General features: G+C 35.8%; 1 protein-coding gene and 1 long non-coding RNA gene across 5 annotated transcripts in view; one reads left to right on the plus strand and one right to left on the minus strand.

Annotated features, from left to right (window-relative positions):
• The window catches only part of DPP10 (dipeptidyl peptidase like 10), a 1,363,298-nt gene that overhangs the window by 241,971 nt on the left and 1,096,459 nt on the right, over positions 1–24,868 (minus strand). The window lies entirely within an intron of this gene.
• LOC123379117 lies at positions 1,036–15,841 on the plus strand. The gene is made up of 2 exons (XR_006583117.1): positions 1,036–1,382; positions 15,420–15,841. It is a non-coding gene; the product is annotated as an uncharacterized LOC123379117 (long non-coding RNA).

Below are 24,868 nucleotides of genomic sequence, written 5' to 3' on the forward strand. Positions count from 1 at the left end.
ACAAATACTTCAGAGACAATAACTTTTTAGTTTTTTGAATTACCAACAAAAAACTTAAAAATATGTTAGGAATTAGTAAATTTTTAATAACTTGTATGTCAATTTAAATTTTATCTAGAGGGGGTACCTGGGTGGCTCAGTCAGTTGAGCATCCGACTTCCGCTCAGGTCATGATCTTACAGCTCGTGAGTTCAAGCCCCACATCGGGCTCTGTGCTGACAGCTCAGAGCCTGGAGCCTGCTTCTGTTTCTGTGTCTCCCTCTCTCTCTGCTTCTAACCCACTCGCATTCCATCTCTGTCCCTCTCAAAAATAAATAAACATTAAAAATATTAAAAGAAATTCTTATCTAGAGATCTTCATATTAACAACAAGTCTGTAGAGGGCTAGAATATCATATAAAGATATACAGAATAGCAAAGGCATTGAATCTTGAAGTCATGAGATCTGTGTGACTTTTAATTAGGTGCTTAACCCGTCAGAGCTTAGTTGCTGATTCTGCCTGATACATAGTAATTTCCATTCATGATGCCATTGGGAAATTGAAAAAAGATGATGCTATCACATAGTAGGCACTCCAGAAACACTATTTGAATTTGAGCTTACAAGGCAAGGCAAATGTTCCTGTTTCTAAAATAATTTACTTGGGTACATTTTATTTCCTTTGATCCCAAGCTGGGAAGCTTCTTGGCTGGAATATATACCATGGTGTGACACCTGGTAGAAACTGCTCATCTTCCTCCCCCTTCTCTTTCCTTCCATTTCTCTATAGTTTATTCCAGATGGAAGAAGAGGAAAACTACAGTCAAATGCCAAGTTCTTCACTTAAATTTGAGAAGCAAAACACTTTTGTTAGCACGGACTGATTCAGAATATGAGAAAAGTTAGAAATCACATAAAAATGGGAAAATATTTATCAAAAGAAAAAAATAAAAGAACCTATAAAGACTGGTGTTGGAGGCTCTTGATTAAAGCAAAGAGCTTAATTCGCAATTTGGAAGGCTACTCAATTATGACATAGTCCCATTAAGTCACTGGATTCTGTAGGACTCCAAGTTATAGTCATACCTAACTACCAAGATGAGTGAAAAGCCTTCTAGAGAGCATGAGCTAAATGAATGGCTAATCAAGTAACATAAAACCTATTTTCTAGAAGCAGAGAATGACTAAGAGAAAGACCTAGTCACAAGATGAAGAATTATGAATCTGTTAAAATTCTATAACATTTATGAAGATTCTTGGCAGGCCAAAATGGATTGAGGAAATGACAAATCCAAATTTAGGTATTTTTTAAAGAATTTTCAATTATGTCCATGCCAATTCAATTTCTATGAAGACTTTTCATTCAGGGATTATGGAGCATGAGAGAGGATGCCAGGTGCAGGTTGGTTTGTTTATTGGTTTGTTTAGTTTCAGTTAAGACTTAGGATGCTTACCTCTGGGTATTTGAGAGTGGCATAATCTTAGTATTGGAGAGCCCCAATTTTGTTTATATGCTAGGACATTGAAACATATTTCTTTTTTTCTTCCTCTCTGTCTTTTTTTAAAAAAAATGATGTTTATTTGTTTTTGAGAGAGAGACGGAATGTGAGTGGGGGAGGAGCAGAGAGAGAGGGAGACACAGAATCCGAAGCAGGCTCCAGGCTCTGAGGTGCCAGAACAGAGCCCAATGAGGGCCTCCAACTGACAAACCATGAGATCATGACCTGAGCCAAAGTCAGATGCTTAACCGACTGAGCTACCCAGGTGCCCTCTTCCTCTCTTCTTTCCTCTTTTTTACCTGCTTTCCCATCTACCTTTCTACCTCCCCTTCTACCTCTTCCTCCAAGTTTGTTTATTCTCCCAGATTACAAAATTTAAATGTAAGAAAGTACTATCTGTTTCTGGTTGGGAATCATCACAGGAGTTCAACAGATAATCATCTAGGTGTTAATAGATCCGATTTCCCATGCCTTAACAAGTTTGTAGATACTGAAATATATACTATATAATTAAATTCTATATTGAGACAAAAAGAGAAAATGTTTTGATTTCTAAGAATGGGAAATTAATAAGAATTTGGGTAGAATAGAAAACAGACAATGAGCTTATTAGAGAAGCAATGGCTTTGTTTAAAACTTTTATCTTTAACATCCAGGGAGACAGTGTGGGGTGACAGAAAAGTTTAAAATTTTGACTTCCATCTCCCAAATTGTGTCTTCGTAGAAAAATTATGCTATATGATATATCTGATTCAGTCTTCCCAACTTCAAACTGAGAGAACAATGTAACTAGTGTGTTTCTTATTAGCATTAGATGATATAACATATGGAGGATCTCAGAAACTGATAATACCCAATAAATGCCTGTTAATCATCATCTGCCCCAAAAGGCAATTATGAAATTCCTTTATTTTCCAAAAGTATAGCCATGATCTACTCCTGTAAAGCTGGTGAACATTGATTTCTCTGTAACATTATCATCATCTAACCATCCTAATATTTTGTTGTGAGATCATGGAAGACTGTATAGAACTCATATTTAAGTAATAAGGTAAAAAAAAATTGCAGTGGGTAATGAAGTCACTTATTAAATTACAATAAGCACTTTAAAAATTAGAATAAAATGCAGTAGAAACCATTATAATTCATCAGGTAACTAATCTTTCCTAAACTTTTTGTGGTAATAATGAGAGATCAAATTGGAGACTTTCAGATTACAAATAACCTTAACAGTCTCATGAAGAGGTTTTGGCAAGGAAAAGACGTGGTTATTTAATGTTTTCAAAAAATAAATAACCTAATACAAAAGTAGAATGGGCAAGAATATTGGTATTGGCATAGTGGAAGAGAGTGAGATAATAGTTAAAAGACTCTTGCAGATGTAGGGTATGAAATGAAAAAGGCTTGGATTTAGGTGATGGTATTCAAGGTGAAGGAAGTAGGATAAATCTGAGTGACATTTCATTGAGGGAAAGAGACAGTGCTTGTGAATCATGATAGCAATTACCTTGACAGAACAGAACTACAGTGGCTGGCCAGTTCAGGCTCAGAGTGTTGTTATGTTGCACTCAGCGGGCAAGTGCTCTAGGGTGAGAGAGTCCCTCTGGGGTCAGAGAAGAAATGACAGGTGTGAGAATTGCACTTTGGCAGCTTGATATTAAATCGGAAGTTGAGAGAGTTTTCTATGTAAGGCTGCTGCGAGGAGACTAAAGTTTCTGAGGCATGTACAGGGAAGGCGAGAAAGTTGACAAATTCTAGAAATGGAGAACCAGGCTACCCTTTCAAGAGGACAACCTTGAGAATCAACTGTCATCACCTGTTTTGCATTAAAAAAGCACCATTTGGGGTCACACAACATCAATTTGTTTGAAAGAGCATCTATAGATCCTGAAAGATTGCATTGTTTCAAAAGCTACTATTGTCAAATAAGATAGCTTGAAGAGAAGTTTATTCAGACTGTGGTTTGTCCCTTTCTTTGTGTTTTCTCCAACAACCTAAGGTACATTGATGTCTCTGCTTTTATAAACCAAGGCTTCATAAATGCATGTTCTTATTCAGCATTCATTTGTCGGTACCCTTTATGTCTTTCTGAAGAAGTAAACTCCTAGGTGTTTACCTTAGTTTAACTGTGTGTAGATAGCTCTGCATGAAGCGTAGAGTCTATAAAGATTGTTTAGTAAGTGTCTCCTGACAAACATGATCTCACAAATATTTTACCTTACAGAAAAAAATGGACCCTGTGCTTATCCCACCTCTGGGATAGTGGGCCAAACTTGTTCATTGATCAAAATTCTGTGGAAGAAATATCACTGCTCTGAAATGGTTACAGTTTATTTTGCACAAGGTGCAGCTTTAAAAACATGCCAGCATTGCACGTGGCAGGACTGTGACTTTTCCCCTTTTCTCTGCTCTTAAGCTGACATGGTAATAGCTGTCAGGAAAACCAAAGAAATACATAGCTGAAGGGAGGCCAAGTTCTTCTAGTCAAGCTTTGTCATGCCCAAATGTTATGCAGGAACATGAGCTCATACCTTATCTCCCCTGCTGCTTCAGACACTGAGAACAGAGAAAGCTGAGTAAACAGATCTGTTTTATTTTCTTGGTCACTACCACTGTCAGAGTTGAGACTGGACTCCTTTTTGTGCCTTTTCCAAGTCACAATTGACAGAGCTTATGGAGCCCTTGTTCACCATCTAAAGAAAGTAGAGGATGTGGCGCCTGGGTGGCTCAGTTGGTTCAGCGTCTGACTTGGGCTCAGGTCATGATCTCACAGTTCATGGGTTCAGGCCCCGCGTGGGGGTCTGTGCTGACAGCTCATAGCCTAGATCCTGCTTCGGATTCTGTGTCTCTGTCTCTCTCTGCCATTCCCCCACTCACACTCTGTCTCCCTCTCTCTCTTAAAAATAAACAAACATTTGGGGCACCTGGGTGGCTCAGTGTGTTGAGCATCCAACTTCGGCTCAGGTCATGATCTCATAGTTCATGAGTTCAAGCCCTGCATTGGGCCCTGTGCTAAGAGCTCAGAGCCTGGAGCCTGCTTCAGATTCTGTGTCTCCCTCTCTCTCTGCCCCTCCCCCGCTCATGCTCTGTTTCTCTGTCTCTCAAAAAATGAATAAACATTAAAAAATTTTTTAAATAAATAAATAAATAAGCATTAAAAAAAGTAGAAGACAATGACAGGCTGTATCTTGACTAGGAAATGTTGATGAAAACCTAGGCTTTATTTTTGCAATATTCCAGGTATCAGATGGGAAAATTTATATGGATTAATCATTTTTAAGTGATAATACCTAGAATTAATAAACATGAAAGTAAACATTACTCACAAGCATTCCAGGTAGAATAGGCAATGTGCCAAATTTCTGGAAGGTAATATATCAACGTATATCAAGGACATTAATTATAATAATTTATCTTACATTATTTACTTTCAAGCTAGTTAATAATAATTATACTTCATGGAAATTACTTCAAGGAAATAAGAAGATAGCCATATGCCAATGTATGTGTATGTCTATTCACTGCAATGCTATTCAAAAGAGCCAGTGACTAAGTGGCATTTTTGTGTCACTAGATGAATCCCTGGCAGATACAGTTAAAGCAATTTGCAAAACTCTGACTTCTTCCCTGCAGCCACTGTCATATGATCTGTGTGTACCCAGACTGCACAATGACTGACTCCTTGAAGAAATGTAACCTTGCAAATATATACATTTTTTTTTCACATAAAACATATGCCTGCAAGGAAGACCTTCTTTTCCTTTCATAAAAGACACAGTCTCATAAGATCAGCCACTTCACATGAAAAAAGAGAAAGAAAAATAAAAGCAAAATGTATATTACTTGAAAGGGCAAAGAGAAATGGCCAAGAAAGTATTTTTGAAGAAATTCTTTTAGATACTGAATGAAATAATCTCCCTTACTACACACAATTGTTAAGATAAACAGAAAATAAAGGATTGAAATAAACTATTTAATGTGATATAAATTTGATTATGAGGTCTTTATAAGATTCTGAGTTAAAAATGCACATTGGCTTTGGAAATGTATACATTCCTGTATCACTTTTTGAAATATTCATTATATTTTCTTATGTACAACCTTGTCATTCCATAAAAGTAGTCCATTCCTCAGACAGAGACCACGTCTAATAGACCTTTGAGTCCTCAAAATATGTACAGGTAAATAAGATTATGAGAAGATTATCATGGCTTAAAGCCTTCTATCCTATTGAAAACTAGACTTTTACTCGGAGGCTGTTAAATTCTTGCTTGCATTCAGGGTATTATTCATGGAAATGTTAATTTTTGAGAGAAAAAAAGAAATCTAAGAGGTGATTTAATGTGAAATATATCAATTTCACAGTTGAAGAAACCAGAGGCCTTGAGAGGTCACATGATTTGCCTAAAGTTATACAATTAATTAGTGTAGCCCAACTAGTTAGGAATTAGACTTTCTAACCCCTATCTAATGCTTATTAACCTAAGTGATAATTCATCCTTTAGCCCCTATAGATTCCTATTTAATGAGATAGAACTTCTGCCAAATAGTCAAATTGTGTCAGTATGATCAACTTTAATAGGAACACACATAACATCACTTATCTGCATTGCAGATTTCAGGCGGTAAATCCCACATGACAATATGACTGTATTTAATGTGAAAAAGACATAGCCTTTAATCGTGAATTTTTACTTGGATAGTTGGTTTTTGTATCGCCGTTGTTACAAGAGTGATAGAGCTGCTAAAACAAACAAATGAAACAAAAACAAAAGTAATCCTAAGGAAAGTGAATAGAATTTTGAAGTCCAGATAATGAGAAAACTGAAACCCATCATATTTTACACGAAGCCCATTCTACCTGAATACATTCTTTGTTCAATTCTAGACACCAAAACGGTCTTTAGCAAACTAGCACAATTCCCATGAATATCAGCCATGGTTTAAAAAGTTTGAATGAGAGGGAGAAAGCCAAACCATAAGAGACTCTTAAAAACTGAGAATAAACTGAGGGTTGATGGGGATGGGAGGGAGGGGAGGGTGGGTGATGGGCCTTGAGGAGGGCACCTGTTGGAATGAGCACTGGGTGTTGTATGGAAGCCAATGTGACAATAAATTTCATATTAAAAAAAAAGTTTGAATGAATGAATAAATGTTTTCCTCTTGTAAGAAGTATCTCAGCCAAAATCGAAAAATATATTCTAGCCTCATAAGCACCAAAAAAAGATATGAATAAGTTACATAAGTGAATGAACATGAAACAGAATTGCTTAAAGTTTTTACTGTTTTTCTATTCACCAGGTTTTAATTCTAAAAGGGTCAGTTCACATCCAAGTGACTACTAGCTTTGCCTATACACAGAGAAGAGGGGAAAGAGACTGAGATCCATGTCTCTGTTAAATTGTAGCAATTTTTCAGCAGCAGTTATGCTTTTGTGTAAATTTAAATTAGATGGTATCTGCTTATGGATTATTAATCAAACAGAAATATTCAACTGAAGTTTTCCCTCATAATTAAACTTTTATTTTGCATAATACGCCATTTGCACTTCATCTGCAGCTGCAATCTCATTGATATAAAAGAAATGTCAACTTCAAAGTTGCCATATCTTACAAATTATAAATTCAGCTTTGTGGATTAATGTTATAAGTGGCCCACTCTTATGCTAATTAAATGTGAATGAACCATGCTTTAGAGGCAATCAGGCAGAAATCATTTCCCCAAAGATGCACAAAAATAGATTACCTGAACAATTTAGCCCTGTGCATTTCAATATATATATTGAAAACAACTAAGGCATTTAATAAGATTGATATGTAAATAAAAGTTTCAAGAATATGTCATTGTTATTGTTCTTTTTCAAAATATATGCTAAAGAATCTGACATAATTTCTTAAATCGGTATCTTTCATTTGAGGGAAAATTCATTTCATTATTCTCTTAGTTATTAAAAAAGTATTGAGTATGAAGTTTGTACTTTTCTGATGGAGAAATGAGCTCCTAACAAACCTATCCTCAGGTAAATAAAAGCAATACATTTTGGATAAAATACAAAAAGCAATTAGCTGAGGGCTTTGGAGGTTGAACAAAGAAGGGAGCTTCTAGACGGGAGTCAAAATGCGGAGAAAAATGACAAGCACATAATATATCCCCACTTTACTGGTGCTTCACCCTTGTGGTAGATGTGATTTCAGTAAAGACAGACAAATGATAACTGGTCAGAGGAACTAGAGAAAGAGCCATGGAATAAGAAAGGCTGAAGAGGAGGAAAGGACAGAAAGGAGAGATCCAGAGACAGTGAACCATTAACATACTGCATAAACAGCCTAAGTTCCTGGTTGATCACTAAATCACTAATGTGGGAAGTAAGTGATGATGAAAAGAATTAAAGCAACTTATAACTGAGAATTAAAAACCAAACAAACAAACAAAAAAACAAGGAAGGTGTGAGTCACTATGCACTGAAGGTGTGACAGTCTATAATTTGAGACTTAATGAATAAATTGCCTGCTGAAATAAATAAATACAAACAATCCCTGGGGGAAAAATAGGACAGAAGCCAGAGCCTATACAACATAACTCTCATAATGTCCAGGATACAATCCAAAATGACTAGATACAGAAAGAACAAAAAAGTGACCCAATTCCAAGGTAAAAGATAATCAGCAAATGACAAATTGGATGGCTGAGAGGCCAGAATTATCAGATGAAGATGGTAAGCAATTACATTTTCTAAGGTAAATGAAATGTATTCATAATGAATTGAAACAGGAAATCTCAGCAAAGATACATTCAACATTATAAATAAATAAGAGGAAAAGTTAGAACTGAAATAAGCATCTAAAATAACTGAGCATAATAAAATGAAGACTGAAGAAGCCAGTGAAAAGGGCCACTGCACCTTGAAAACCTATCAACAGATTTCATTAAATCAGAAGATGAGAAAAAAATATATATGTAAAACAAATAATTGAACTAAGCCTGAGGAATTATGAGATAATGTACACCTTTAAGTACTACCTATAGGATGCAGAAAAAGAAGATCAAAGTAAACCCAAACTAAACAGAAGAAAAGACATATTAATGCTAAGAGCAAAACCAGCATACAGAAAAGATGCACACAGTAGGGAACATTCATAATGCCAAAACTTGTTCAATGAAAATATTAAAATCATAATACTCAACAAAAAATAGAGAGGCTACAAATCACTAGTATCAGAAATAGAAGGTCTTTCAGACATTTAAAGAATGATGAAGTAATATTACATACAACATTCTGCCAAGAAATTGACACCTTAGATGTAATGAAAAAATTCCTTGAAAAATAACAACTGTGAAAGCTCACTCAAAAAGAAATAGGTAACCTGGACAGCCCTAGGTTAATTATATAAATTAATTATATTATATGTAATTATACATAATTATGTAATTATTATATATATTATTAGTTATATATTTTTTAACATAAAAATTTAAATACCGTCTTACAAGAAGAATTGCAAATTCACATAGCTCCATGGGTAAATTCTGCCAGACATGTAAATAATAAATGAAATCATTATACACGAACTCGTGCATAATATAGAAGACAACACTTTACAACTTATTTTGTGACTTTGACAATAACTGGATAACAAAAACAGATAAAACTATAACAATAAACAAGCAAATAACAGCACACATGCAAACTACATAAACATCCTTAACAAAGTAGTAACAATTCAATGTTGGGGAATATTCTGAGGAATGCAACGTCAATTTACTATTTGAAAATTAATCATTTGTAATTAATCACTTGTAATTTATAATTTATCATGTTTATAAAAAAGAATATCCATCTGATCTAACAAAGAAAAGGAATTTGACAATTTTAACATTATGATGGAATCTTTTTCAAACTATAAATAGAAGAAAATGTATTTCATTTGATAAACAGAATCTATGAAAAATACTTACACAGCCTAAATCATATTTACTGATAAAATATTAAACACTTTCCTTCTAAGATCAGAAACAAGGCATGGATGTCTGTTCTTACAATTTCTGTTCATCACTAGATTACAAAATCTTGCCAATGCAATGAGTAAAGAGAAAAAGTCATAAGAAAGGAAGTGAAATTGCCTTTATCTATGGATGATATGATTATTGACATAAAAAATCCTCAAGAATCTGCAAAACAACTCTTATCACTGACAATTTTAGCAAACTCAGTGGCTATTAGGTTAATATTTAAAATCTGTTTTTATATATTACTAACAAATAAAATAAAATTCAAACACAATTATGTGTACAAGAACACAAAAAATAATGCATATATATTTAACATAAATATATATATATATATATACACATATATATATATATAACAAAAGATGTGCAAAACCTGTACTCTGAAATCAAGAGAAAATTGCTGAAAAATTAAAAGAAAAAAACTAAATGTACAGAGAGATATACCATGTTCAGAAGCTGGAAAAATCAGTACTCTTAGGAGGACAGAGGATCCAAAGCAGGCTGTGTGCTGACAGCAGCAAGCCTAATGTGGTGCTCGAACTCACAAACCACGAGATCATGACCAGGCAAACTCCAATACTTAACTGACTAAGCCATCCAGGCACTTCCCTATTGTGAAAGTTTAAGATACTAATATTGTATTAAAGGTGTATGTGCATATATATGTGTGTGTGTGTGTATAGATATGTGTATTGTATACATGTATGTGTATACATACACATACATATATACATATAAATATATATGCATATATTCCCTTGCTTCCAAAGAGCTCATAATCTTTTTAAGAAGACAAGATATTTGTATTCCAAGAGATAATTAAAAAAAATTAAATATAATACAAACATTACGCTATACAGTCTTAGACTGATATCGCCTCTAATAATATTCTAGTACGACCTTTTATAAATACAAATGAAGATGTGGTACTCAGAGACCATCTGTTTTCCAGAGACGAGCCTTCTCTCATGACTTCAATCCTGTCTTCTTTGAACCATGTGATGTTATAAGACGGTATATGATAAACTATGAACAAGTAGTCATGAGTACTGAAGTTCTGTAGAACATAAGATCACTTCCAATTTAGAAGGAATGGCAGGCTTCTTATAAGGACTGTAGTTGCAGGCAGAGGGAACAAAGCAAGAACTTGGGAATGTTTCAGATAAGAGGAAAGCCTGAGCAGACACCTGAGCAGAATAAATTAGTATCCAAGTTATCAGTGTCCTCTTATTACAGTTCTAGGAAACTGATGATATTTACTTGGGTGTCAGCAACTGATCTAACTTTTTGTGATACTTCCAACCTCTTTTAGTAGGTAAGATCAGGGGATCCGGGGACCTGATCTTGCTCTGCATGCTATTTTTCCTAGCTCACCTCAGTCATGAATGACACAGGCAGGAGCTTCACCTTAACCTGAGACTCTACAATACACTATTGGTCTCACAGCTATCCAAGGTAAATGAGAATGAGAGAGAGACTCAGCAGAAAAAGGAAGATAATTAGTTTTGTGCACAGTGAAACATGTTATAGTGTAGGCAACACTATCATGCTTTCAGGACACACTCTGTTTTGCTGAATAGATGAACATATAAAAGCAGAGATACTCACTTGCATAAATGTCTGTTGAGGAAAGTATTTGGCAGGAATAATCTATTAGGATACTGGCAAATATTTGGGCAAAGATGAAGGGAACTTTTAGGACATTACTACTTATACCTTAGAACTTAAAGTGTCAACACAACTTGAAATTTTGCTTGGTTAAACATTTTTTTTCTTGAGCTGCTGCAACCCTAGATTCCCTACACATGTACTTTTATAAATGTTTTCTTAAAACATGGTCTGCCAATCCAGTTAGATTTTGGTTAGATTTCATTTTGTTTGCTTTGTTGTGGCATGTCAGCCTTTAGAATGTGAGTAGTGTTTCTAGAATTCATATTTGCTTCCTATTCCAGATTTAAATTGACTATAAATTATATACTTTTTTTATTAAAGCCATTTCGGTGTTACTGAAGTTATTGACAGATAGTAAAAAGGAGCCTGAACAGAGTTCTGAAAATGATCTCAAGAGCTTTCCCTCTGGATTGACCTCAGACTTTAATCAGTACTTAGTCTGTGGTTGTCCACCTTGCTTCACATTAAGTGAACAATTTTAAGCCATGCTCATCTGATTTATCCCATAAACAACATGGAAGACTGAATCATGTGCCACTAAAATAAAAATGTATTATATAATAATATTTGATTTCTATGAAACAATTTAATAGAGTCATCTATCAAAAAGCAAGCCAGAGTGGATTTGGCATTTCATGGCTTTAGTGACTTCTAGTGGGAACTTTCTGATTATTAAGTGCTTTTTTATGAGTTCTCAAAAACCTGTCATATAAAGAATTCTTCATAGACTGGTCAACTATGGAGGAAGTATAACATGAACCCTAGTTGGCCAAATTAATGAAGGCTCACAATTGGGGATGTCGTTTTAAAAGCTCTTTAATATTTAATATCCAACTGATCAGGCTCTGTCTCATATCATCAATTTAATATATATTAACTTATTTTATTTAATAATCAGATCTGCAGTTTTATCTGAGTCTTTTTTGTAGTCCAAGACTTTTTTTGGAGGGAGGGATCTGGAGATCTCTAAGTATGTTTCATTTTTAGTTGCCCTAACTGTAATTGTACAGAGGAACAGTATTTAAACTTGAGTACACAAATTCCTGCCACAGTTCAGGGAATTCATTCTTTTATTCATTCATTTATATAACAAATACATACTGAGTTCCTGAAATGTACTTCCCTTTAACCAGCACCCCCTGCATTTCTTGAAAGTGATATAAACACTAAAAGGAAAGATAGACTGTATCAATGAATGATAAATATGAGTTTTCAAATAAGAAGATTAACTTGTAAATATATGATGCACAAACAACTGGATAACCAAACTAAAAATTGAAAAAAAAAACATGAATCAATTCTCAAAGTGCATTCCCAATGAGTAAATTCCCAGTGAGTCAGAAATAAAACTGAAGCAAAATTATTCAAGTATTTTTTAATGTTGTTTATATTTTTCATATTTCTAGACATAAGAAATTCCCTGTGTCTAAGATTCCAAAAGCACTGATGGAAAAGATCAATAAATCTGATTACATAAACTTTTTAACTCTTTTACATGCCATAAAAATATCTAGGCGAAATATGACAAATTGGGACAAATATTTGTATCATAGAATAATAATTGTAACTTCTATCTCAGGAAATGCTTACAAATTATATCACAGACAAAAGTTTAATATACCTAATATATGAAGAGCTTCAAGAAATTGAGGAGAATCAAATCAACAAACTGAAAAAAAGAATGGGCCCAAGATATGATGAGATGGTTCAGAGTAAAATAAATTAAAAAAATTCTTTAAATGTATGAAAAGATGCTAAAGTTCACAATAATAACAGGGCAATTAAAATTATACTAAGCAACATTTTTTTCCCCTGAGAGAACAATCAGAATTCTATGTTGGGCAACTTGGTAAGCCTGTGGGAAGCCAGGGGCTTTCTTCCATAAGTGTTGGAAATGAAACATGGAATAGAACTAGACATTTCTCAAACAAACTGTATATTTATTTAGCTTTTGGCTCAGTAATCATATATTTCTGAATCTTTAAAAAATATGCAGCAATGGCATATCTACAAAGGCAAGAGAATTAAAAGCAAAAATGAACTATTGGGACCTCATCAAGATACAAAACTTTTGCACAGCAAAGGAAACAATCAACAAAACTAAAAGGCAACTGACAGAATGGGAAAAGATATTTGCAAATGACATATCAGATAAAGGATTAGTAACCAAAATCTATAAAGAACTTACCAAACTCAACACCCAAAAAACAAATAATGGGCAGAAGACATGAGTAGACACTTTTCCAAAGAAGACATCCAGATGGCCAACAAACACATGAAAAGATGCTCAATGTCTCTCATAATCAGGAAAATGCAAATCAAAATCACACTGAGATACCACCTCACAACTGTGAGAGTGGCTAAAATGAACAACTCAGCAAGCAACAGATGCTGGTGAGGATGTGGAGAAAAGGGAACTCTCTTGTGCTGTTGGTGGGAATGCAAACTGGTGCAGCCACTCTGGAAAAGACTGTGGAGGTTCCTCAAAAAATTAAACAGAGAATACCCTACCACCCAGCAATAGCACTACTAGGAATTTACCCAAGGGATACAGGAGTGCTGATGCATAGGGGCACATGTACCCCAATGTTTACAGCAGCACTTTCAACAATAGCCAAATTATGGAAAGAGCCTAAATGTCCATCAACTGATGAATGGATAAAGAAGATGTGGTTTATATATACAATGGAATACTACTTGTCAATGAGAAAGAACGAAATCATGCCATTTGCAGCAATATGGATGGAACTGGAAGGTATTAGGCTGAGTGAAATACATCAGTCAGAGACAGATGTCATATGTTTTCACTCATATGTGGATCTTGAGAAACCTAACACAAGACCATTGGGAAAGGGAAGGGGAAAAATAGTATAAACAGAGAGGGAGGGAGGCAAACCATAAGAGACTCTTAAATACAGAGAATAATCTGAGGATGGATGGGCGGGGAAGGGGAAAATGGGTTATGGGCAATGAGGAGGGCACCTGTTGGGATGAGCACTGGGTGCTGTATGTAAGCAATGACTCACAGCGATGAATCAAAAACCAAGAGCATACTTTACACACTGTATGTTAGCCAATTTGACAATAAATTATATTAAAAATATGCAGCAAAATATGAGACAGTGTATGGCCAATGGGCTATTACTTGAGGAACCCTGATCTAGAGCAAGGTGGTCTAAGAGAATGTTCTGCAAAAATAGAAGGGTTTTATTTTGCACTATTCTTTACAGAAGCCATTGGGACAAGTGGCTACTGAATACTAGAAATATGACTAGTGCAAAGGAGGCACTGACTTTTTAGAGCCTGGGTGATGCCTGGCTCTCCTACTACACTGTATAACCTTTGAGGGAGGGGCTGACATCTGCTTTGTTCACTGCTCTCATTCCAAGGTATAACACAAGATTTGGCAAAATGTAGGCATATAATAGTTACAGGTTGAATGAAATACAGGAGGCCCATGGAAAAAAGCATTCTAACGCTAAAACTGGTTTCCTCAATGACTTTTATATACTAATATGAACTTTGTGAATTTTCAAAAAATGGGTTGTCAATTACAGCATTCCCCAAAATAGCAGGAACCTTCATATTTTGTGCTTGTTTCTTAACACTTCACTTCAATGCAACCTGAGAAATGCTGTTCTTGATCTTATACCAGAGAACAAAAGTAGTTCTTGCAACTCATATTTTCTAGTCTAGTTCAGGCTCAAAGTCAAAGCTTTATAATGGTAAAAGTTGTGTGTGTTTGTGTGTGTGTGTGTGTGTGTGTGTGTGTGTGTGTGTGTGTTTGTAATAGGCTCAATTAAAGTTAAAAATAGGTAAACAAAATAGTATGATTCAGAATTACAGCGAGTTTGAAACCACTGACTTAGGAAACCTCGTGGATATGGCTGTGGCAGGAAGTGGCTGCTGGAAAAGAATTCAGTTATTCAATATATTTGCCAAAACTTCCACCCCACAGGTTGATAGCAAAAATATTAGAAGAATAGCAAAGACCAACTACTATTTAACTTTTTTCTTTTTGCCTAGGGAACTCTTTGTCCTCAGAGGTGAGAGATACCCTCTAATGCTTATCACTCTCCGGGTTTCATTACCCTCCTTCTCTATGCTGTATAGGTTAGACTAACCATGTTAGATGCTGCATGCTCATCATTATTGAGTAGAAACATAAAAAATAAGAATATTTAAAGATGGCTGCAAATTATCTGTCGTTTTTCTCATTGAAACGTGGTGTCTACACTCTATCCCTTGAATCTGAACAGGCCCTGTGACAGCTTTGAGCAGAATACAGAAGTGATGCTACTAGCTTTGTCCCCAGGCTGTAATCCACTATCAGCTTCCTGTCTCTTGGGACACTCTCTTTGGAAGCCCTGAGCTACCAAGTAAGAAATTCAACTGCTGTGGGACCACCATGTTGTAGTGGCACATGAGGTGTTGAGTCAATAGTCCCAGCTGAACCCAGCCTCCCATCCATCTACTCCTAAGGTACCATCCATTCCAAAAGACTATCTCCTCCAAGGCACTAAGGAGAAGCCTTGTTGAACTTTCCAATCCAGCACATTTGCAACTGACTAACATCAAGTAACCTCTGTTGATGTCCAACGGAAGAATAATCTCCTTACCCAAATTTCTGACCATAAAAACCATGATACATAATGAAATCCCATTCTTTTATGCTACTAAATTTGGAGATTGTTTTATTTATTTTTTTTAAATTTTTTTTAACGTTTATTTATTTTTGGGACAGAGAGAGACAGAGCATGAACGGGGGAGGGGCAGAGAGAGAGGGAGACACAGAGTCGGAAGCAGGCTCCAGGCTCTGAGCCATCAGCCCAGAGCCCGACGCGGGGCTCGAACTCACGGACCGCGAGATCGTGACCTCAGCTGAAGTCGGATGCTTAACCGACTGAGCCACCCAGGCGCCACTGAGATTGTTTTCTTATATAACAATAAATAAGTAGAGTAGAATGAAATGACTCAAAGAGGACCACGAAGGAATTTCCTAGTAGTCCTGACAACAGAGAGAGGTCTAAGAGGAAAATCATCTTGTTTGTAATGTGACCTGCAACATGTAAAACCTAATGCAAATATTCAGTGTACCATTTCCCCTATTCTTTGCTTGCTGGGCTTAAACTTTTATTTGGTTCAGTTACAGAAGCTTTCTGAGCTTCAGTTTCTCCTTCATAAAAATAAAGATTACAATGCCTGATCATTTCACAGAACTTTAAGATAATAAAATAATTTAATTAGCAGAAAGAAAGAAAAGAGAAAACTAATGTTGCCTCAAGGCTTAGTACATGGCAGGCATGAACCAGCTGAACTCCCAACTGCAGATGGGTGACAAGAGGACAGACTTGGCATCAGGAGACTGAGTAAAATTAACTATGAGATATTAGATAAGCCATTGACATCTCTAAGAAATCCTGTTCCAAATTTACAATGAAGGGGATTGCTACTTTATCCACTAACCTCACTGGGTCTTTTGTATTGGGATTCAAATATGTCCAACTGCTATTAACAGAGCTTATGAAGCTAAAACATGCTAGAAAATATGAAATCTTAATGTTGACCACTGAGGATGACGAGTCTATTATTTTCCTGGACCTAAAACCTCTAGATCCATGTTTCGGTTTCATGTCATTGCGATTTGTGATAAGGACAACAGTCATTCCTACAGAAAAGATGCTTGTGTCTTACCTTCCACTTCCCCTTAGTCACGTGCAAGCCAGCTCTTGTTTCACAGTAACGTTCAGGCCCATTTTACCACTACATGCCTATCCTCAATTGACCAGACGGCCTTGTTCAACTTCCTAGAACCTTTTAGCACTGCTGAGTAAAATTAATTCCAAGCAATCTGATCATTTGTGGGTATCATTGAGAACTCTGTTCTTATACCTACAATTCTGTACGAGTCAGTGGCTTGTCAATTCTGTTTAGCAGGGTATTATTTTGTATAAGAGACTTCAGTAGTATGTGTGGCTCTAAGCAAGAAGCTTATTAGTGAAATGATCAGGTCAGAAATTGGAAACCTGGGCCTTAGTTCTGATTCAAGGACATTTTTGCTATATGACCTTAAGGAAATAACTAACTCCTTGAGATTTAATTTCATCCATAGAACAGTGCCCCATTTCACTGGCCCATTATAAAGTAAAATGACATAACGCATGTAACAATACTAATTTTTTCTACACCTGAGTTGGGCACACTGATCATAGACAGAAAGAGACATGTGCATGAGCATTCAGCTTTTCCACTAAGAAGACATAAGCCCCAGTACTTTAAAACAGAAGAGTCAGTCATGGTCCTCATGTTTTTCTCGGGTGACTAAATGTATAAAAAATAAGAACACAGGCTCTATGACCAATTGCCTGCATGCACATCTTTGCTTTGCCACTTTCTAGAAATTTGACTTTGATCACATAATTTAACCTCTTTGGGCCTCATTATCCGTATCTGCACAGTGTATATTTGTTCAATAAATGCTTATTGATGACAAACAAATATACATGATTGATAGGAATCCCTTACTTTATGGGGTCAGTTATTACATCTATGTAAATACTCTTTACTGTGGTGTTTCTCAAAGCCTGAATGCTGGAAAGTTTGCATCAAAAGGAGGTGGCCACATAATACAGTGGCCAAGAGCACAGGCTCAGGAACCAAAGCCTGTGTTCAAATCCCAGCTTTGCTGCTTATTAGCATTATGTCCTTGGCTAAAAAACAAAACAAAAAAATAAACAAACAAAAACAAACTCTGCCTCCATTTCTCTTATAAAATACAGGTTAACAAAATGTAGTGTTTTCTGATTTTAAAGAAGTTAACATTAATAAAATACTCATAACAGTGTCTGGTATATAATAAACACAGTGCGTTAGAAAAAAGTATTACATCAGGGAAGAAAGGCTTGATACAATGCTGGTTTCTGGGTCCCAGTCATGACCAGATAAATCAGAATCTATTGAACCTGTGGCATTTTAACAAGCTCTCTAGATAATTCTTAAAAACATTAAAGTTTGAAAGACACTGCTTTGGTTATAAGGAGCCTTGATGAACTGATTCCACAGGGGCAACTGATATAGTAAAATCCAACTTTACTTTTTATGCCAGTGTCTTAGGTCTGAAAATCCCCAAATCCTTATGGGAGATTTTCCCCCAAATCAAATTAAATAGACCAATAAAACACACTTCTGGATTAGCATCTCAAATCATAATTCTGAGTATGCAGATTTCCTGGACTTGTTTTTTATAAGATGGCTTCTCTTCCTTGATCAGTTTCCCTAGGATAAACGTTACTCATTATCCACATCCTTGCTCCTCTGAGGACTGGATATAACCTTATCACTCAATTCCTCAGTGAGTCTCTGGGCCTAGTTGGAGAGCAGCTCTAACAGGAAATGCCAGTTAACCATGACCATGACAGTTTTAGTGGTTTGTTTCTCCCCCAGAAGGGGATCTAGAGTTGCTGCAAAAAAAAGTTGCTACTTTCCATATTTATTTTGTCATTGGCGGCATTCCTACAGTTAAGCTGGATGTCCCAATGAAGTGCAAAAAATGGGACCATAATTTGAAGACAGTTTTTTTTTAATGTTAACTTGTTTTCTTTTTTTATTTTTTTAAAATTTACATCCAAATTAGTTAGCATCTAGTGCAACAATGACTTCAGGAGTAGATTCCTTAGTGCCCCTTACCCTTTAGCCCATCCCCCCTCCCACACCCCTCCCATAACCCTCAGTTTGTTCTCCATACTTATGAGTCTCTTCTGTTTTGTCCCCCTCCCTGTTTTTATATGACAGTTTTTCATGTTAAAGTAACAAAACCCCTCAGAGGCCAAAGGCATTGGCTTCACTGACTATCTGAAAACAAGTGAGGCGTTGGAGCTATGCTGCCAGCTTTTGTTGTCACCAAATAGAGTCAAAGTCTGAGATACTGGGGGCTGGGCTTTAACATGGGGATTTGGGGATGGGCACAATTCAGCCTGTATTGATGATGACGATGACAACAATGACGACAATGATTAACGCCAGTCAGTTGTTGAAATTATATTTTTTATATTATGTCAGCTATGAACTTCATCTATAAAAATAGTGAATGCCTATTTCAGGTCCTTTGACGCTTCTAGGGTCGTAAAGTCACTGCTTCTCATGGGAGAGAGTGGAAAAACCTATTAGTACCAAATAGGAGCTAGATTAGTTGTCAGAATCTGGTGGAGTCATATTAATGAGCAGAACTATAAAGTGAAGATCTATAAATTCTGACTGCTGTAGTGCTAGCTGTCTGACATACAGTCAGCATTCTAACATGTCTGCTTTCTTGGGAATGTTACTACCAAATTTGGCTTAAATTACCTCCAAAGGACAACGCCAGCCTTTTTCCAAGACTCTAACATGGCACCAAGACATAACTTAAGCAATAATCTGTACACCTTCAGCGTGTTGTTATAGATGCAATTCTAGTTACACTTTCTTCTTCACCTTCTTTCTCACCAATGGCAACATGAAATACTCATGGCCAGCACAGGTTGGGTATTTCCCATAAGATCCAAACCAAAGTTGCCCCCAAAGTTTTTCAAAAATAGTTTTAAAAAACCAACATAATAATGGTAAACTTTTGTCTCACTAATAACAGAGTGATTTCTTAAAGATTCTGTCAAACCAATAGCCTAGTGTTAAGGTTCTAGATCGCTAGAGAAATATCCTCCCCAAACTCTCAGGCAATTAAAAAAAATGTGTCTGTATGTTGGCTCTTACATAGATCAGATGACCTTAATTCTGTTCCGTGAACACCATAAAAACCTTCACTAACATATGTTCACACATACATATAGATATGAATATATATGCATGCACACATCATGTCTGTGTACATGTATGTGTGTACCCATCACATTATCATTTTGGCAGGCCATGTTGGAAAGTTTAAAGAATATAACACTTTCACTAATAATTCTAAACTGAAGAAATAGATCAGTAGAGAGGATACATCAGAAGAATAAAACAGATGAGACGGGAAAACATGGCAAATTGGAGGCACATAGTATCTTGCACCTGTATCTGTCCCACAAAACTCATGCAAGAAATGTTTGTAGGTATGTAAGTTACGGTAAATCTTTAACATCCTTATGAAACAAATTTACTTATTGTTAATTCCTTAATCTTGATGAAATTTAGACATCTCTGTAGCAACCCAGGTGTTGTGTTACACACTTTGATCTGTAAACATATCAAGCTGTTTAAAGATTACATAATACTGCAATTAGATAGCTTTAGTTTGTTCAGACAATAGCTGGATAAAATATTATTTCTTTTTTAAATGTTAATTAATTTATTTAGAGAGAGAGATAGACAGCACAAGCTGGGGAGGGGTAGAGAGGGAGAGAGAGAATCCCAAGCAGGTTCCACAATGCCAGTGCAGAGCCCAACCTGGGGCTCAATCCCATAAACAATGAGCTCATGACCTGAGCCAAAGCCAACAGTCGGACACTCAACCAACTGAGGCACCCAGGTGCCCCAAAACTTTCTATTTAAATTGAATGATATGACTGTCAGTAGAAGAATTGCCCTTCATAATTTGGTTTGGAAGGTAAAAATGATTTACTTTATATCCCCATTTGGGAGTGCACATTTTATTTTATAAAACATACATACACACATATGTTTACATATCCATGTGCATATGAAGATTTTGAAGGAAAATACATCAACATTGTTCAGGGGGTTCTTTTTGGGTTTGAGATTAGGAGTGATTTTCGATTTCTTTTTAATTTTTTTTTACATTTTCCATAATGAAAACAGATTTCTTCTAAAATCAGAAAAAAATACCCTCAAGTCTACAGGTTGTTTTGAACAAAAGAGGGTTCAGCCCTCTTAGGCAGGATCCTTGGGATTAAGTGAATGCAAAGTGACACCGTGTCATTGCCTGTTTTCAGTTCACTGCTATTCCTAACACATTTCTACACGTTGCATATTGGATTAAACATACTGGCAACATTCAAGGTGATGTAGGGACTGAATGCTTTGAAAGTTCTTGCATTTCACTGACTCATACCTAATGTCTCAATGGATCTAATTATTTTGCTTCCTTAGTGAGTTGAGTAAAATAGACCAGGCTAAGAGTGCAGTGACATGGGAACAAGTCCCAGCTTCCTCAAACATTAAGTAGCTGTGTGGGTGTCAGGGGCAAGGACTGACTCTGAATCTCCACATCCTGATTCACACTCTGGCTGATACCCACAAACCCCCCTCTCAGGTGGCAGGGCTGAGCGAGTCAACAAAGGACATGTGAAATGCTTCAATAACAGCAAAGAATGATACAAGGCAGTATGTGAGACATGAATATCTTGAGGGAAATGCTTGTCCTTTTCTATTATTTTATTTACGTTCATCTGTTACTCAAGTTACTTAGAGTGTTAGGTCATGTAGGAGTTCAGTATCCATTTCTGTATTTTGGTTAAAAGTAGACTTAAAAGCATTTCTAAATCAGTACTTTTAACAAAAGAACTTTATTTTCAGATCTTTTTCAACCTTAATTGATGCTTTCCTGTTAGGAGTTTAGAATAATGACACTGCAGCATTAACTCAGGACAACTATTTGTCAAGCATTTGAAGATGACCAATCAAAATTGCAGATGGAGAGGTGATTTAAGAGGAAATCCCTACCATAGAGAATGAAGTTCAAATGAAACAGGTGCACAGAGAGGGAGAATGTGCGCATTGATTCTACGTGGAACCTGAAGCATAGACTCCATTTGAAATACCAGAATATTTAATACCAGAAATTCCAGTCAAACATTTTACTTTTGAAATATACAGAAAATGTCTAGCACAGTAAAGAATGACTTTTTACAACTGTGTCATTGAAACTATTGGGCCAATGTATGTAAATGTGGATTTAGGATTTTCCTCCTTTATTCTATTTTGACTATTCTGAGTTCATGGGAATATTTTAAGGCCTTCTGTTATTTTGGTTCTGCAGATGTGGTCTCAGAACCTTTTATTGCTCAGTTTCTATCAACTAACCAATGATGAATGTCACTTCCATAAAGTAAGAAAACAGCAGGCATGAAAGACAAGGGTTTTCCAGTTGTCTTGATTTGTCTGCAGGAATAAAGACTCTTCAGAAAGCAACACTTTAATGCTAGAAGAAATATATTAAATAAAATTTTCTCCTCAGGCCATTGGCCTCAGTCTCTATTTTACACACATCATTGTAAGGTAATTTCAATTGCAATAAACCTGATTTAAACAGAATTTGGTGATATGAACATTTATTTCCTGATCATTTTAAGTATTGTATTTTGAATAATTAGTACTCAAACATTGTACATTATCATTTTATTTCAAATTAATATTGGTTCTTAGATGTGGTAAATTAATACATGTTAATAATAATAACAACAAGAATAGGATTGTGATCATAAGCCAATGTCAATGAAATCACTTAGGTTCTCCCTAATTTCTGACTCTGATAACTTTACAGTACCCCACCCTGGGCAGGTATTTATGTAGTTTGCATATGCGTATGACTGTGAATACGTATCAACAGTGGTCCATGCCAGATTTACTTCTGTTAAGTAAATTAATCAGAAGATAGTGTACTTCCCTACTGAACATTTAGTGTTGGATCATGTAACTCTTGCACCAAATAAACCAAAAAATATCCTTTAAATCATGCAGACATGATATAAGTACATATTAAAATAAATCAATGTGATCTATTAATGAGTTCTGTATCAATCCCTCTCCCTCTCAAAGCATAATTAATATTTGGATATATCTCATTAAGTATAAATTAATTTTCAAAACCACTGACACTAGAGAATTGTAATTATTTAATATATGAACTATAGCATACTATTGCCTTTTAATTAAAATCAGATACCTCATTTCCCTACTGTACTTTCAGGCAAACATTTGTCATTTTAAAGCTTGGGATATGGTTTTAAATTTCTTCACCTTTTCAAAATCAATGAAATACATTCATCCTTTGCAACAAACAGATTAGCAGTTTTGAGTTCAGGCTCTGAAAGCAGTCTACCTGGGTCCAAAACCCAGTTTTATCAATTAGTAGCTATTTGAACTCAGTTACTTCATCACTCTTAATTTTGTTTCTCTCTCTTTTTTTTTTTTTTTTTACTTTTAGAAAAAAGAGAGAGATAGAGCATGTGAGCTGAGGAAAGGAGCAGACGGCAGAAGAGAGAATCCCAAGCAGGTTCTACAGGGCTCAATCCCACAACCCTGGGATCATGACCTGAGCCAAAATCAAGTGTCAGACGCTCAACTGACTGAGCCATGCAGGCGCCCCTCTCTTTTTTATCTGTCAACTGAAGGTTAGTAAAAGTATATAACTCATATACTCATTGCAAAGGATAAGTGATATAGTACAAAGAGAAGATTTAGGATATTATTTGAGCACAGCTGCCAAAGGAAAAATCTTTGTCTATGGCATGGACAGTAGAAAGAAATTAAAGACTGCTAAGTACCCATATTAAAATACAGATGCCAAGATAACAGAAACACAGAGTAAGAAAGGATTAAAATGTCACAAAGGGATTAATGGGATTTCTCATTAACCAAGGTAGCCAGTGCAGAGTCAATGTATTCTGAGGATACTTGCTCAAGATGATTCTGGAAAACTGATTTCTAGGTGGCAAGGAAATGGAGCCAGTAGAAAGGTAGCAGAATGGAACGAAAAGTGGGCAACCTGGGAATCCACAAAACTCATGGGTGGAATTGTAAGTTTATTTGAAGATGAATAATGATGCCATTGAGAACTTGAGTGGGGAAGTGGCATTACTAAAAGAAGGCTCCTGAGCTTTCCCTGGTAGGACTGAATAGGGAGGAGATACAAGATTACAGACAGGAATATCAGGTAAAAATATTACTCTTACTCTGAGTAGTTTTACAAACTTATGATTTCATGAGTTACAGGAAAAATAATGACAGTCAAATGTGTGTGAGTGTGTGTAAGACTTTCAAATAAATAGTGGAGAATAATGGCATATCCTACATATTCTCCAGAAACAATACATAACAAGAAAAACAAATAGAACTAGAAAAGTAGCCAATTCATGTGTAATTAAAAGATAAAAAGAAATTACCTCTGTGGAAAAAGAAGAGGAAAGAAAAGAACAGGGAGGAGGAGGAGGAGAGGGGGAAAAGGGAGGGGTGGGTGAAAGAAAAAAACACCTATCCCCAGTGAGCTATCTTTTCGGCTTTTACAGAAAACCTTTGCCAGGAGTAAGAATGTCAGGAAAGAGAGAGGAGGTGAGCCAGTGGCAGGTATAAAACTGAGCCAAATATTACTACAAATAGAGAAGGGGGGGGGGGGGGGGAAGAGTTCCTTTTAAGTGTACAAGACCAAAAAAGAGTCATGCGGTTTGAGAACAATTACTGCAGGAAAGCACATGACATCTGAGGTTGCAATCTGGAAACATTACCTCTAGGAAAGAAGATTAAGAGGAAATTTTAGCAATCATTTAGGAAGTAAAAAATTAGCAAATGGGACATTTAGGATCCTACTGTGAAAAAAAGAAGCAACAAATTAGAGGTTATATAGAATCCCTCTCTTTCTCAAAAGCAAAAATGAAAAGGAAACAAAAGTAAAGAAATACAAGAGTACCACTGAAGACTCCATCTTACATAACATCAAAAATTTTCCAAGTGATTATATGAAAACTATAGAAATCTACACAACAAAATTATAATATAGCAG

Source organism: Felis catus, chromosome C1 (genome assembly GCF_018350175.1).
Source record: "Felis catus isolate Fca126 chromosome C1, F.catus_Fca126_mat1.0, whole genome shotgun sequence".
NCBI lineage: Eukaryota > Metazoa > Chordata > Mammalia > Carnivora > Felidae > Felis > Felis catus.